This window comes from Electrona antarctica, assembly GCF_951216825.1.
Source record: "Electrona antarctica genome assembly, chromosome: 5".
In the NCBI taxonomy this organism is placed as follows: domain Eukaryota; kingdom Metazoa; phylum Chordata; class Actinopteri; order Myctophiformes; family Myctophidae; genus Electrona; species Electrona antarctica.
This window is the reverse complement of record NC_136810.1, coordinates 52,050,656-52,057,282: the sequence shown is the minus strand read 5'-3', so window position 1 is coordinate 52,057,282 and position 6,627 is coordinate 52,050,656.

Here is a 6,627-nt window from a genome sequence, read left to right as displayed (position 1 = left end):
TTTTAACCCATTTTGGGCGGGAACCCCTTTTGGTGTTAGCATTGTTATAATTTAGCTATTGAAAAATAGCAGATCTACAAGCTCATAGCGCGCCGCGCTATGAGCTTGTAGGGTCTGCTATTGTAGGGTCTGCTATTTTTGAAAAATCGTGAAAATGTGGCACAAATCTTTGAATATATATTCTTTCAGAAGACTTGTTTTTTATTTCGACGTCAGGCCTAAATGGGTTTAGTGCAGTGTGCGTTAGGGGCCTGGCCAGTGTGTGCATTCAGAGCGTGCCGGTTCTGGAGAACCGCTCATCCAATCGACACTACACTACGCTTTTGGTTCTGGAGAACCGCTCATCCAATCGACACTACACTGACTACAGTCACTACCTAGAAGTGTATATTTGTATGTCTCTTTATGTTCTGATGAATTGAACATGGTGGACCCTGTTGTAAACAAGTGTAATGCTTTTATCAGTGTGTCGTCCACAGTCTTTATTGAGTTGTGCTTTCATGTGAAATGGACCCATTCTGCAAACTTAATAATCAATCAAAACAAAGTGTCAAGTTCGCAAGATAATGTGTAGGGCTGCAACTATCCAATATTGTGGTATTGATTATTCTATCGATTACCGTTTTGATTAATGGAATAACCGAGAAGAGTTTAACAGTTTACCGGTATATATACCCTGGCAGAGTTCCAACGGATTGTGTGGCCCTGGTTTCGCCCTAGTGGGACTGATTGAGGGTAGGGACGTAAGTCAGGACTTGATCACCCCGGCTGGGTCGCCTGAGTGAGGGGTATGATGTTCAAGAGACCCGAAACCCCGATGACCTTGGGATACATCACTGAGGATACGTCCCAGGTGCATCCATGCAATGTTTTTTGTTATCATTGAATCATTGAAGTCTACCATGCCAAATTGCCAACCCTGACAAAAAAGTAATTGAGTATTTTAAAACAAAATGTGGATGCCGAAAGAGAGTTAACCAGTTATTTTATACTTCATCACACAATGCAAACCTTGTGAAAATAGCACATCTACTGTACAAGTTTACTAGGCTATGATGACGTATGTTTTATTATATCAATGAATCGACATGACAAAGATTCTAATTCATTGTATAATCGACTAAATCAATTAGTCTAAGTATTCACGCCTGAAATAATTATTAATACTGTTATGTTACATTGTTATGTTTAACAATGGAAGGTCCCTCCCCCTTACAAACGGAAGTGACGAGCAACTGAAATGTTTAGTTTCTACAGAAGCCCATGCATAGTATAACTTAATGATTGTTTGATTATTTCAAAATTAACTTATTTGACTTTAAACTGATTAGTTCAACTAACTGTTGCAGCCCTACAGTCTATAGTACAGTAGTTTGTACTGTACAAAAAGTCATATTTAATGTTAATTAAAACTAGAAAAGGATCGCTGCAAGCAGCGATAAGGCAGGACCAAGCAGGAAGGCAATAAGAATAATATGCACAAGAAACATGGAAGACTAAACTTGAGAAAGAGACCATGGAATTGTGACAGGGTCGGTTTTTTATAGTGGGGGGCAGGTAAGGGTTCTTGATACACAGAGTTGGCGGTGCCCAGATTTGAACCCATGACCTTGTGTTGCAAAGGCAAGAGCTCTACCTACTGAACTAACAAGCAAAATCATTCAGTGTTTTTGTAGCAAGTTGCACAAGGATAACTAAAGGTGGGTATAAAGGTTTATGAATTGACTGCGTATAAACCAGAAAATATACCAGATTCGGATGAGGAGCTCAATGAGTGAAAACCAATGAAATGAGTCTGAAACAGGGATTAAGGTTAACTGAAAAATTATTATTAAACTTCAGAGAAAATAAACAGCTTTGAACAATCATGAAAAACAAACAAATGGGGCCCACTTTAAGTTGTTGACTTGAAAAGTCCCAGTTCAGTTCCTATTGATGATATTCACACGGCTGCCATCTTGCCAGCAAGGTGATACCTAGGTGACACTTCCCATAGGGAGCCCATTCATCCAAACAGAAAAGTCCTCTCTAATTATATTAAACACCGTCAAAATCACCAACATTGCAGCTGTACGGAAAGGTTGAATTATCCTCTTTCAATCTGAAAGTTTTGCTTAATAAAAATCCACCAGACATTGTATGAGCTACTTCCTGTCAAGAAATTCCTTGCAGATGATTATTTTCTAAGTATCAGAGTATGGAAGCGCTCGTTATCAGTAAAGCAACCTCCTGCTGCTTCCTGCATTATGTGCACATACAAAACAGGTGGTACACATCGGCCGTTGAGTGATTGTCAACGAGCACTTCCAAACTCCAGCACTTTATTTATTGACAGGAAGTAGCTCATAAAATGTCTATGGTGGATTTTTATGAAACAAACACTTTACAGATTGAAAGAGGATAATTCAAGCTTTCCCTACAGCTGCAATGTTGGTGATTTTGATGTTGTTTAATATAGGACTTTTCTGTTTGGATGAATGGGCTGTCTATGGGAAGTGTCACCTGGGTATCACCTTGCTGGCAAGATGGCTGCGGTCTGAATAAAGATAATTCAGTTCAGGGAAAGCAGTCTCTTTCTCCAATTTGGAGAACCAGATTACCACATTTGTGGGTGAAGGGGGGTTCAGAGTTCCGGGTCGGCTCGCCAGGTCTGGGTACCATCCGGTACCAGAACCATCCATGCAAGGGAATCCTTTCAGGACACAAAAAACCTGAACTGAAAGGCCAGGTGTCCAAATCAGTCTGTTTCAAAATCAAATAATCTATCAATTCATGAGTAAATAACCTGATTTGATCAGGATCAAGTTCTTTATACATGTTTCTCACTAAACAAATCAGTTTCTAGCATTGTTACGGCCCTTTTAGTGGAGCAGATTACTGAAACGATCGTTCACTTGATCATACAAGCACCAAATTTGTCACACAAGTGCTTCAGAACCTACTCTCTCAGAAAAGTATGTTGTCCACTTGAAAAAACAAAATGGCCACCATTTTTCAAGATGGCCGCCTTTCAAAATGGTTTTAAACAGTGTTTGAACTATAGTTTGATTGAATAATCTTATTGTGATGGCCTATACATCAAAATGTATGTTTCTGAGTATGAGAAATCCAATTCTGCATTTAGCAAATCAAAATTATTGAATATTATGATACAATGGGAATTAAACGAAAAGCTGGGGCAGATTAAGTCAATATTCCATAAGAATCTTTCACTTGGTGGTACAAGCACCAAATTTGGCACACATGATGTCCAGGATGTATTTCTATGAAAAGCACCTTATCCAGCTGAAAATCCAAGATGGCTGCCAGTATTCAAGATGGCCGCCTCGTCAAATGCAAGAAAACAAAACAACAAAAAGGTTTTCGAAGTAGAATTCAAATGTGTTAATGATCCAAACATCAAAATGAAAGTATTCTGACTAAGAACTTAATGGTGTTGGAATTTAATTCCAATATGGCCGCCAGTTTGCAAGATGCAGTTATTACGTGACTCAAAATTAGCGTTTTCGGAAGCTGTATGATCATAAATATTGTTGAAGGGCAACATCATACGTTGATCATGCATTGAAATGCTGTGATCAAGCCCTATTAGTTTGTAATTTTGTATATAAGAGTGATGTCAAAGCACAACCAGGACACACTGGTGACATGTGTTATTGTTACATCTTATGTACAGGTATATAAGAGTAAAACAATTTGTTTGGCTTCCTTACAGACAATGCAGTGGCATAGATAGCATAATATTCAAACAACAAAAAACACAGCAAGCACAGCAAAACAAAGGGATAGAATAAAGAGTGCTAGAAAAATAGTAACATATGTACTGTACATGTTTCCCTGTAGTAGCAAAGTTAGGTAAACTTGCCCTGGTTCTTATCAGTTCGTTCATGTATCTGATTGTTTGGGGAAAGAAGCTTATTTGCAGTCTATTTCCAGTGGCTTCGAGACTGCGAAAACGTTTTCCATGTGGCAGCATCTCAAACAGTCTGCGGTTGGGATGGCTTGGGTCCCTCATAATTCCACGACGAGCTTTGCTGACACAACGATCGTCATACAGGGCTTCGATGGGGGGGATATCACATCCGCTGCACTGCACTCTTTGAATTTTTGCGTGTCCTTCACCAGGATCATTCTGAATTTCAGCTGCTCTCTTAGTGGAACGCTGGAGTTTCAGTTGCTAAACATTTGCCCGACAATTTTGGTGATACTTTGTACTGTTTTGCCTCAATGTATCCTCACTGCCACCTCCATCATCCAATCTGGATGAGTCTAACATGATGGGCAACAGGTGTATTGCCTGAAATACGGGGAGACTTCAACTCCTCTTTCGTATCTGTTTGACACTTCCTCCAATCAGTTTTAGTAGTGAACATCTTGTGTTATACGGTTAAAGGCCGAGGGCTATATCCTTTTACCACCCAACCGTACAAAACATCAAAGCACATTGAAATATGGGATGCATCTAGGTTCAAGCATCTGGTGCCCTACACCTAGCCCGACCATTCATCCAGTGCAAGTCCTGTGCAATCTGTACACCATCCAGGTAACTGAATCCCTGTTACCCTTGTCTCAGCTCTCCCACGCTGACACATCCTGTCAATTCAGGTGCGGCTATCAACTACAATGCTACAACTAACTAAACTTCTATTTGAGATATACAGTATACAGGGGCTTATTAGATAGCATTTAGGACACTAAAGTATACTACAAACTACAGTGAGTACACAACTACAACAGTTAGTAAACCACAACTACAGCTACGTTACAAGCCGACACTGAACCCCATGCGGAGTCTCACAGCAGTGATGTCACCAGTGTGTCCTGGTTGTGCTTTGACATCACTCTTATATACAAAATTACAAACCAATAGAGCTTGATCACAGCATTTCAATGAATGGTGACAGCTTCCGAAAACGCAAATTTTGAGTTGCGTAATAGCCCCCATCTTGAAAACTGGCGGCCATATTGGAATTAAATTGACACCATCAGAATACATTCATTTTGATGTTTGGATCAATGTGTGGATCACACATTTCTGTTCACTAAAGTTCTACTTATTAATTTGACGAGGTGGCCATCTTGAAAACTGGTCGGCCATCTTGGATTTTCAGATGGAAAACATACTTTTCCTAGAAAGTACATCCTGGACATCAATTGTGCCAAATCTGGTGCTTGTACCACCACATGAAGGATTATTATGGAATATGGACTTAATCTGCCCCACTTTATCGTTTAATTCCCATTGTATCATCATAATATTATTTTTTTTTGATGTTCTAAATGCAGAATTGGATTTCTCATACTCAGAAACATATATTTTGATGTATAGGCCATCAAAATAGGATTTTATAGCTCAATATAACTCAAACACTGTTTAAAACCACCTCGAATGGCGGCCATCTTGAAAAATGGTGTCCATTTTGTTTTTTCAAGTGGACAACGTACTTTTCTGAGAGAGTAGGTTCCGAAGCACTTGTGTGCCAATTTTGGTGCTTGTATGATCAAGTGAACGATTCTTATGATATATTGACTTAATCTGCCCCACTATTTAAACTTGGCTCAACCAAGGGCTAACATAAAAGGACACAAAGTCAGATCAAAAGTTTACAAAGATATTACACATTTATTTAAAATCCTGCATTGCAAAACAGGGACTGATGGATAAGAATACTTACGACCAGCCCATCTGAAACTTAACTAATAACAGCAACAAAAAGGGAACACAACTGTTCAGTTTGGGTGTTTGGGAGACAATGAGCTGCTGGCCACAGGTCCACTTATATAGCCTGCAACTAATCAAGAACAGCTGACTAAGGGTGTGGTAGCCAGAACTCTCAGGTGATTGACAGGTGAGGCACTTTAGACCAGCAGAGGTCAGCAAAGCCACAGGCACTACAACAGAACAAAGTAAAGACAAAATTTCACAAAACGGCAATTTTCATTGGCTCATAAAACCTTCATTTTTTCACTTAAAAAAACGTACTATACTTTCCCATGTCCGTATAGGTCCAAAGTTCACGTGTAGAAGATTTCGTGCATTTTGATCAAAGATCCTGGGAGGAGATGCATTTTAATTGATTTTCATATATTTCAAAATGGCGGGTGATCTAGAGGTCAGAGGTCAAAAGTACCAGCACGGAACTTGTTCGGCATGAGGAGACGCATGTGTGTGTCGAGGTTTCATTGCCGATGGTCAAACGGTTCATGAGCTATGCCTGGTCAAAGTTTGCATTTTCAATATAGCGCCACCCTTTGGCCAATGGTTGTGGGCTTCGCATCCTCACCGTTTGGCATGGCCCTCTACCATATCTCCAAATTTCGCGAAAACCGACTGCACGGTTCAGCCAGAACTGCTATTTTTGGCGGAAGAAAATAAATAGCAATTCCAAAAAAGGACCAAGTCCTTTCAGGACTGCTTGGTCCTTTAACAAAAACCTTTAACACAGTGATTTGTAACTTCATATCAAATATTTAAGGCTAACGGTTTTAAGAATTATCAAATTAAATTATCATTTGTTAAATGATTAAAAATCACACCCGTGTGAAGTGAGGGGCGCTCTTGTCTTACAACATCGAGGAGGGAATTCTAACTCATGTTGCTCTGATTAGGTGATGTAATGATGATGT